Genomic DNA, 11,476 nt, shown 5'->3' with positions numbered 1-11,476 from the left:
TTGGACACCCAAAATTTGCCGCGTCAGAAAGGGACCAAAATTGATATCTAAACTAATTTGAGTATGGCCTATTAAGTGGGGATCTCTAAATCGGAATTGCTCACTATCAAAACTGTGCCCCTTGGACACCCAAAATTTGACCTCGTCAGAATGTGACCTAAATTGTAGTCTAAACTAATTCGAGTATGGCAAATTAAGTGGGGATCTCTAAATCGGGATTGCTCACTTCCAAAACTTGGCCCCTTGTACACCCAAAATTTGACCTTGTCAGAAGGTGACCGAAATGGATGTCTAAACTAATTCGAGATGGCCAATTCAGTGATGATCTCAAAGTCAGGATTGCTCCCTCCCAAAATTTGGCCCCTTGGACAACCAAAATTTGACCTTGTCAGAATGTTACCAAAATTGTTGTCTAAACTAATTCATATATGGCCTATTCAGTGGGGATCTCTAAGTCAGGACTGCTCACTCCAAAAATTTGGCCCCTTGGACATCCAAAATTTCCCCTCATCAGAATGTGACCAAAATTGGTGTCAAAACTAATTCGAGTATGGCCTGTTCAGTGGGGATCTCTAAGTCGTGATTGCTCACTTCCAAACCTTGGCCGCTTGGACACCCAAAATTTGACCTCGTCAGAATGTGACCAAAATTGATGTCTAAACTTATACGAGTATGGCCAATTCTGTGGGGATCTCTAAATCGGGATTTTCCACTACCAAACCTTGGCCCCTTGGACTCCAAAAATTTGACCTCGTCCGAATGAGACAAAAATTGATGTCTAAACTAATTCGAGTATGGCCAATTCAGTGGGGATCTCTAAATCGGGATTGCTCACTATCAAAACTTGGCCCCTTGGACACCAAAAATTTGACCTCCTCAAAATGTGACCAAAATTGATCTCTAAACTAATTCGAGTATGGCCAATTCAGTGGGGATCTCTAAGTCGGGATTGCTCACTACCAAAACTTGGCTCCTTGGACACCCAAAAGTTGACCTCGTCAGAATGTGAGCAAAATTGATGTCTAATATAATTCGAGTATGGCCAATTCAGTGGGGATCTCAGTCAGGACTGCTCACTCCAAAAATTTGGCACCTTGGACATCCAAAATTTGACCTCGTCAGAATGTGACCAAAATTGATGTCTAAACTTATTCGAGTATGGCCAATTCTGTGGGGATCTCTAAATCGGGATTGCCCACTACCGAAACTTGGCTCCTTGGACACCCAAAAGTTGACCTCGTCAGAATGTGACGAAAATTGATGTCTAAACTAATTCGAGTATGGCCTATTCCGTGGGATCTCTAATGATTGCTCACTACCAAAACTTGGCCCCTTGGACACCAAAAATTTGACCTCGTCAGAATGTGACCAAAATTGGAGTCTAAACTAATTCGATTATGGCCAATTCAGTGGGGATCTCTAAATCGGGATTGCTCACTTCCAAAACTTGGCCCCTTGTACACCCAAAATTTGACCTTGTCAGAAGGTGACCGAAATGGATGTCTAAACTAATTCGAGATGGCCAATTCAGTGGGGATCTCTATGTCAGGATTGCTCACTCCCAAAATTTGGCCCCTTGGACAACCAAAATTTGACCTTGTCAGAATGTTACCAAAATTGATGTCTAAACTAATTCATATATGGCCTATTCAGTGGGGATCTCTAAGTCAGGACTGCTCACTCCAAAAATTTGGCCCCTTGGACATCCAAAATTTCACCTCATCAGAATGTGACCAAAATTGATGTCAAAACTAATCCGAGTATGGCCTGTTCAGTGGGGATCTCTAAGTCGTGATTGCTCACTACCAAACCTTGGCCCCTTGGACACCCAAAAGTTGACCTCTTAAGAATGTGACGAAAATTGATGTCTAAACTAATTTGAGTATGGCCAATTCAGTGGGGATCTCTAAGTCAGGACTGCTCACTCCAAAAATTTCGCCCCTTGGACATCCAAAATTTGACCTCGTAAGAATGTGACCAAAATTGATGTCTAAACTAATTCGTGTATGGCCTATTCAGTGGGGATCTCCAAGTTGGGATTGCTCACTCCCAAAACTAGGCCCCTTGGACACCCAAAATTCGACTTCGGCAGAATGTGACCAAATTGGAGTCTAAACTAATTCGAGTATGGCATATTGAGTGGGAATCTCTAAGTCGGGATTGCTCGCTACCAAAACTTGGCTTCTTGGACATCCAAAAGTTGACCTCGTCAGATTGTGACCAAAATTAATGTCTAAGCTAATTCGAGTATGGCCAATTCAGTGGGGATCTCTAAGTCAGGACTGCTCACGCCAAAAATTTGGCACCTTTGACAACTAAAATTTCACCTCGTCAGAATGTGACCAAAATTGACGTCTAAACTAATTCGAGTATGGCCAATTCTGTGGGGATCTCTAAATCGGGATTGCTCACTTCCAAAACTTGGCCCCTTGTACACCCAAAATTTGACCTTGTCAGAAGGTGACCGAAATGGATGTCTAAACTAATTCGAGATGGCCAATTCAGTGGTGATCTCTAAGTCAGGATAGCTCACTCCCAAAGTTTGGCCCCTTGAACAACCAAAATTTGACCTTGTCAGAATGTTACCAAAATTGATGTCTAAACTAATTCATATATGGCCTATTCAGTGAGGATCTCAAAGTCAGGACTGCTCACTCCAAAAATTTGGCACCTTGGACATCCAAAATTTCACCTAGTCAGAATGCGACCAACATTGATGTCTAAACTAATTCGAGTATGGCCTGTTCAGTCGGGATCTCTAAGTCTTGATTGCTCACTTCCAAACCTTGGCGCCTTGGACACACAAAATTTGACCTCGTCAGAATGTGACCAAAATTGATGTCTAAAATTATTCGAGTATGGCCAATTCTGTGGGGATCTCTAAATCATGATTGCCCACTACCAAAATTGGCCCCTTAGACACCCAAAATTTAACCTTGTCAGAATGTGACCAAAATTGATGTCTAAACTAATTTGAGTATGGCCTATTGAGTGGGCATCTCTAAATCGGAATTGCTCACTATCAAAACTGTGCCCCTTGGACACCAAAAATTTGACCTCGTCAGAATGTGGCCCAAATTGGAGTCTAAACTACTTCGATTAGGGCCAATTCTGTGGGGATCTCTAAGTCGGGATTGCTCCTACCAAAACTTGGCCCCTTGTACACCCAAAATTTGACCTTTTCAGAAGGTAACCAAAATGGATGTCTAAACTAATTAGAGATGGCCAAATCAGTGGGGATCTCTAAGTCAGGATTGCTCCCTCCCAAAATTTGGCCCCTTGGACACCAAAAATTTGACCTCATCAGAATGTGACCAAAATTGATCTCTAAACTAATTCGAGTATGGCCAATTCAGTGCGGAGCTCTAAGTCGGGATTGCTCACTACCAAAACTTGGCTTCTTGGACACCCAAAAGTTGACCTCGTCAGAATGTGACCAAAATTGATGTCTAAACTTATTCGAGTATGGCCAATTAGTGGGGATCTCTAAGTCAGGACTGCTCACTCCAAAAATTTGGCACCTTGGACATCCAAAATTTCACCTCGTCAGAATGTGACCAAAATTGATGTCTAAACTTATTCGAGTATGGCCAATTAGTGGGGATCTCTAAGTCAGGACTGCTCACTCCAAAAATTTGGCACCTTGGACATCCAAAATTTCACCTCGTCAGAATGTGACCAAAATTGATGTCTAAGCTAATTCGAGTATGGCCTGTTCAGTGGGGATCTTTAAGTCATGATTGCTCACCTCCAAACCTTGGCCCCTTGGACACCCAAAATTTGACCTCGTCAGAATGTGACCAAAATTGATGTCTAAACTTATACGAGTATGGCCAATTCTGTGGGGATCTCTAAATCAAGATTGCCCACTACGAAAACTTGGCCCCTTGGACACCCAAAATTTGACCTCGTCAGAATGAGACCAAAATTGATGTCTAAACTAATTCGAGTATGGCCTATTGAGTGGGGATCTCTAAATCGGAATTGCTCACTATCAAAACTGTGCCCCTTGGACACCCAAAATTTGACCTCGTCAGAATGTGACCAAAATTGGAGTCCAAACTAATTCGATTATGGCCAATTCTGTGGGGATCTCTAAGTCGGGATTGCTCCTACCAAAACTTGGCCCCTTCTACACCCAAAATTTGACCTTGTCAGAAGGTAACCAAAATGGATGTCTAAACTAATTCGAGTATGGCCAATTCAGTAGGGATCTCTAAGTCAGGACTGCTCACTCCAAAAATTTGGCCCCTTGGATATCCAAAATTTGACCTCGTAAGAATGTGACCAAAATTGATGTCTAAACTAATTCGTGTATGGCCTATTCAGTGGGGATCTCTAAATCGGGATTGCTCACTACCAAAACTTGGCCCCTTGTACACCCAAAATTTGACCTCGTCAGAATGTGACCTAAATTGGAGTCTAAACTAATTCGATTATGGCCAATTAAGTGGGATCTCTAAGTCGGGATTGCTCACTCCCAAAATTTAGCCCCTTGGACACCCAAAATTTGACCTCGTCAGAATGAGACCAAAATTGATGTCTAAACTGATTCGAGTATGGCCAATTCAGTGGGGATCTCTAAATCGGGATTGCTCACTATCAAATCTTGGCCCCTTGGACACCAACAATTTGACCTCATCAAAATATGACCAAAATTGATCTCTAAACTAATTCGAGTATGGCCAATTCAGTGGGGATCTCTAAGTCGTGATTGCTCACTTCCAAATCTTGGCGCCTTGGACACACAAAATTTGACCTCGTCAGAATGTGACCAAAATTGATGTCTAAACTTATTCGAGTATGGCCAATTCTGTTGGGATCTCTAAATCGAGATTCCCACTACCCAAACTTGGCCCCTTGGACACCCAAAATTTAACCTTGTCAGAATGTGACAAAATTGATATCTAAACTAATTTGAGTATGGCCTATTGAGTGGGGATCTCTAAATCGGAATTGCTCACTATCAAAACTGTGCCCCTTGGACACCCAAAATTTGACCTCGTCGGAATGTGACCAAAATTGGAGTCCAAACTAATTCGATTATGGCCAATTCTGTGGGGATCTCTAAGTCGGGATTGCTCCTACCAAAACTTGGCCCCTTCTACACCCAAAATTTGATCTTGTCAGAAGGTAACCAAAATGGATGTCTAAACTAATTCGAGATGGCCAAATCAGTGGGGATCTCTAAGTCAGGATTGCTCACTACCAAAACTTGGCCCCTTGTACACCCAAAATTTGACCTCGTCAGAATGTGACCTAAGTTGATGTCTAAACTTATACGAGCATGGCCAATTCTGTGGGGATCTCTAAATCGGGATTACCCACTACCAAAACTTGGCCCCGTGGGCACCAAAAATTTGACCTCATCCGAATGTGACCAAAATTGATCTCTAAACTAATTCGAGTATGGCCAATTCAGTGCGGATCTCTAAGTCGGGATTGCTCACTACCAAAACTTGGCTTCTTGGACGCCCAAAAGTTGACCTCCTCAGAATGTGACCAAAATTGATGTCTAAACTTATTCGAGTATGGCCAATTAGTGGGGATCTCTAAGTCAGGACTGCTCACTCCAAAAATTTGGCACCTTGGACATCCAAAATTTCACCTCGTCAGAATGTGACCAAAATTGATGTCTAAACTAATTCGAGTATGGCCTGTTCAGTGGGGATCTCTAAGTCATGATTGCTCACTTCCAAACCTTGGCCCCTTGGACACCCAAAATTTGACCTCGTCAGAATGTGACCAAAATTGATGTCTAAACTTATACGAGTATGGCCAATTCTGTGGGGATCTCTGAATCAGGATTGCCCACTACCAAAACTTGGCCCCTTGGACACCCAAAATTTGACCTCGTCAGAATGAGACCAAAATTGATGTCTAAACTAATTCGAGTATGGCCAATTCAGTGGGGATCTCTAAATCGGGATTGCTCACTATCAAATCTTGGCCCCTTGGACACCAACAATTTGACCTCATCCAAATATGACCAAAATTGATCTCTAAACTAATTCGAGTATGGCCAATTCAGTGGGGATCTCTAAGTCGTGATTGCTCACTTCCAAACCTTGGCGCCTTGGACACAGAAAATTTGACCTCGTCAGAATGTGACCAAAATTGATGTCTAAACTTATTCGAGTATGGCCAATTCTGTTGGGATCTCTAAATCGGGATTCCCACTACCCAAACTTGGCCCCTTGGACACCCAAAATTTAACCTTGTCAGAATGTGACAAAATTGATATCTAAACTAATTTGAGTATGGCCTATTGAGTGGGGATCTCTAAATCGGAATTGCTCACTATCAAAACTGTGCCCCTTGGACACCCAAAATTTGACCTCGTCAGAATGTGACCAAAATTGGAGTCCAAACTAATTCGATTATGGCCAATTCTGTGGGGATCTCTAAGTCGGGATTGCTCCTACCAAAACTTGGCCCCTTCTACACCCAAAATTTGACCTTGTCAGAAGGTAACCAAAATTGATGTCTAAACTAATTCGAGTATGGCCTGTTCAGTGGGGATCTCTAAGTCGTGATTGCTCACTTCCAAACCTTGGCCCCTTGGACATCCAAAATTTGACCTCGTCAGAATGTGACCAAAATTGATGTCTAAACTAATTCGTGTATGGCCTATTCAGTGGGGATCTCCAAGTTGGGATTGATCACTCCCAAAACTAGGCCCCTTGGACACCCAAAATTTGACTTCGTCAGAATGTGACCAAATTGGAGTCTAAACTAATTCGAGTATGGCATATTGAGTGGGAATCTCTAAGTCGGGATTGCTCACTACCAAAACTTGGCTTCTTGGACACCCAAAAGTTGACCTAGTCAGATTGTGACCAAAATTGATGTCTAAACTATTTCGAGTTAGGTCAGGACTGCTCACTCCAAAAATTTGGCACCTTGGACAACCAAAAGTTCACCTCGTCACAATGTGACCAAATTTGATGTCTAAACTAATTCGAGTATGGCCTGTTCAGTGGGGATCTCTAAGTCATGATTGCTCACTTCCAAACCTTGGCCCCTTGGACACCCAAAATTTGACCTCATCAGAATGTGACCAAAATTGATGTCTAAACTTATACGAGTATGGCCAATTCTGTGGGGATCTTTAAATCAGGATTGCCCTCTACCAAAACTTGGCCCCTTGGACACCCAAAATTTGACCTCGTCAGAATGAGACCAAAATTGATGTCTAAACTAATTCGAGTATGGCCAATTCAGTGGGGATCTCTAAATCGGGATTGCTCACTATCAAATCTTGGCCCCTTGGACACCAACAATTTGACCTCATCAAAATATGACCAAAATTGATCTCTAAACTAATTCGAGTATGGCCAATTCAGTGGGGATCTCTAAGTCGTGATGCTCACTTCCAAATCTTGGCGCCTTGGACACACAAAATTTGACCTCGTCAGAATGTGACCAAAATTGATGTCTAAACTTATTCGAGTATGGCCAATTCTGTTGGGATCTCTAAATCGGGATTCCCACTACCCAAACTTGGCCCCTTGGACACCCAAAATTTAACCTTGTCAGAATGTGACAAAATTGATATCTAAACTAATTTGAGTATGGCCTATTGAGTGGGGATCTCTAAATCGGAATTGCTCACTATCAAAACTGTGCCCCTTGTACACCCAAAATTTGACCTTGTCAGAAGGTAACCAAAATGGATGTCTAAACTAATTCGAGTATGGCCAATTCAGTAGGGATCTCTAAGTCAGGACTGCTCACTCCAAAAATTTGGCCCCTTGGACATCCAAAATTTGACCTCGTAAGAATGTGACCAAAATTGATGTCTAAACTAATTCGTGTATGGCCTATTCAGTGGGGATCTCCAAGTTGGGATTGCTCACTCCCAAAACTAGGCCCCTTGGACACCCAAAATTTGACTTCGTCAGAATGTGACCAAATTGGAGTCTAAACTAATTCGAGTATGGCATATTGAGTGGGAATCTCTAAGTCGGGATTGCTCACTACCAAAACTTGGCTTCTTGGACACCCAAAAGTTGACCTAGTCAGATTGTGACCAAAATTGATGTCTAAACTAATTCGAGTTAGGTCAGGACTGCTCACTCCAAAAATTTGGCACCTTGGACAACCAAAAGTTCACCTCGTCACAATGTGACCAAAATTGATGTCTAAACTAATTCGAGTATGGCCTGTTCAGTGGGGATCTCTAAGTAGTGATTGCTCACTTCCAAACCTTGGCCCCTTGGACACCCAAAATTTGACCTCGTCAGAATGTGACCAAAATTGATGTCTAAACTTATACGAGCATGGCCAGTTCTGTGGGGATCTCTAAATCGGGATTGCCCACTACCAAAACTTGGCCCCTTGGACACCAAAAATTTGACCTCATCAGAATGTGACCAAAATTGATCTCTAAACTAATTCGAGTATGGCCAATTCAGTGCGGATCTCTAAGTCGGGATTGCTCACTACCAAAACTTGGCTTCTTGGACACCGAAAAGTTGACCTTTTCAGAATGTGACCAAAATTGATGTCTAAACTTATTCGAGTATGGCCAATTAGTGGGGATCTCTAAGTCAGGACTGCTCACTCCAAAAATTTGGCACCTTGGACATCCAAAATTTCACCTTGTCAGAATGTGACCAAAATTGATGTCTAAACTAATTCGAGTATGGCCTGTTCAGTGGGGATCTCTAAGTCATGATTGCTCACTTCCAAACCTTGGCCCCTTGGACACCCAAAATTTGACCTCGTCAGAATGTGACCAAAATTGATATCTAAACTAATTTGAGTATGGCCTATTGAGTGGGGATCTCTAAATCGGAATTGCTCACTATCAAAACTGTGCCCCTTGGACACCCAAAATTTGACCTCGTCAGAATGTGACCAAAATTGGAGTCCAAACTAATTCGTTTATGGCCAATTCTGTGGGGATCTCTAAGTCGGGATTGCTCCTACCAAAACTTGGCCCCTTGTACACCCAAAATTTGACCTTGTCAGAAGGTAACCAAAATGGATGTCTAAACTAATTCGAGATGGCCAAATCAGTGGGGATCTCTAAGTCAGGATTGCTCACTCCCAAAATTTCGCCCCTTGGACAACCAAAATTTGACCTCGTCAGAATGTGACCAAAATTGATGTCTAAACTAGTTCGATTATGGCCAATTCAGTGGTGATCTCTAAATCGGGATAGCTCACTACCAAAACATGGCCCCTTGGACACTCAAAATTTGACCTCATCATAATGTGACCAAAATTGATGACTAAACTAATTTGAGTATCGCCAATTCAGTGGGGATCTCTAAATCGGGATTGCTCACTACCAAAACTTGGCCCCTTGTACACTCAAAATTTGACCTCGTCAGAATGTGACCTAAATTGGAGTCTAAACTAATTCGAGTATGGCCAATTAAGTGGGGATCTGTAAGTCGGGATTGCTCACTCCCAAAATTTAGCCCCTTGGACACCCAAAATTTGCCGCGTCAGAAAGGGACCAAAATTGATATCTAAACTAATTTGAGTATGGCCTATTAAGTGGGGATCTCTAAATCGGAATTGCTCACTATCAAAACTGTGCCCCTTGGACACCCAAAATTTGACCTCGTCAGAATGTGACCTAAATTGTAGTCTAAACTAATTCGAGTATGGCAAATTAAGTGGGGATCTCTAAATCGGGATTGCTCACTTCCAAAACTTGGCCCCTTGTACACCCAAAATTTGACCTTGTCAGAAGGTGACCGAAATGGATGTCTAAACTAATTCGAGATGGCCAATTCAGTGATGATCTCAAAGTCAGGATTGCTCCCTCCCAAAATTTGGCCCCTTGGACAACCAAAATTTGACCTTGTCAGAATGTTACCAAAATTGTTGTCTAAACTAATTCATATATGGCCTATTCAGTGGGGATCTCTAAGTCAGGACTGCTCACTCCAAAAATTTGGCCCCTTGGACATCCAAAATTTCCCCTCATCAGAATGTGACCAAAATTGGTGTCAAAACTAATTCGAGTATGGCCTGTTCAGTGGGGATCTCTAAGTCGTGATTGCTCACTTCCAAACCTTGGCCGCTTGGACACCCAAAATTTGACCTCGTCAGAATGTGACCAAAATTGATGTCTAAACTTATACGAGTATGGCCAATTCTGTGGGGATCTCTAAATCGGGATTTTCCACTACCAAACCTTGGCCCCTTGGACTCCAAAAATTTGACCTCGTCCGAATGAGACAAAAATTGATGTCTAAACTAATTCGAGTATGGCCAATTCAGTGGGGATCTCTAAATCGGGATTGCTCACTATCAAAACTTGGCCCCTTGGACACCAAAAATTTGACCTCCTCAAAATGTGACCAAAATTGATCTCTAAACTAATTCGAGTATGGCCAATTCAGTGGGGATCTCTAAGTCGGGATTGCTCACTACCAAAACTTGGCTCCTTGGACACCCAAAAGTTGACCTCGTCAGAATGTGAGCAAAATTGATGTCTAATATAATTCGAGTATGGCCAATTCAGTGGGGATCTCAGTCAGGACTGCTCACTCCAAAAATTTGGCACCTTGGACATCCAAAATTTGACCTCGTCAGAATGTGACCAAAATTGATGTCTAAACTTATTCGAGTATGGCCAATTCTGTGGGGATCTCTAAATCGGGATTGCCCACTACCGAAACTTGGCTCCTTGGACACCCAAAAGTTGACCTCGTCAGAATGTGACGAAAATTGATGTCTAAACTAATTCGAGTATGGCCTATTCCGTGGGATCTCTAATGATTGCTCACTACCAAAACTTGGCCCCTTGGACACCAAAAATTTGACCTCGTCAGAATGTGACCAAAATTGGAGTCTAAACTAATTCGATTATGGCCAATTCAGTGGGGATCTCTAAATCGGGATTGCTCACTTCCAAAACTTGGCCCCTTGTACACCCAAAATTTGACCTTGTCAGAAGGTGACCGAAATGGATGTCTAAACTAATTCGAGATGGCCAATTCAGTGGGGATCTCTATGTCAGGATTGCTCACTCCCAAAATTTGGCCCCTTGGACAACCAAAATTTGACCTTGTCAGAATGTTACCAAAATTGATGTCTAAACTAATTCATATATGGCCTATTCAGTGGGGATCTCTAAGTCAGGACTGCTCACTCCAAAAATTTGGCCCCTTGGACATCCAAAATTTCACCTCATCAGAATGTGACCAAAATTGATGTCAAAACTAATCCGAGTATGGCCTGTTCAGTGGGGATCTCTAAGTCGTGATTGCTCACTACCAAACCTTGGCCCCTTGGACACCCAAAAGTTGACCTCTTAAGAATGTGACGAAAATTGATGTCTAAACTAATTTGAGTATGGCCAATTCAGTGGGGATCTCTAAGTCAGGACTGCTCACTCCAAAAATTTCGCCCCTTGGACATCCAAAATTTGACCTCGTAAGAATGTGACCAAAATTGATGTCTAAACTAATTCGTGTATGGCCTATTCAGTGGGGATCTCCAAGTTGGGATT

This window comes from Amblyomma maculatum, chromosome 6, assembly GCF_055883805.1.
Source record: "Amblyomma maculatum isolate TAMU_Amacu chromosome 6, ASM5588380v1, whole genome shotgun sequence".
NCBI classification, from domain to species: Eukaryota; Metazoa; Arthropoda; class Arachnida; order Ixodida; family Ixodidae; genus Amblyomma; species Amblyomma maculatum.
This window is presented reverse-complemented; position numbering follows the sequence as displayed.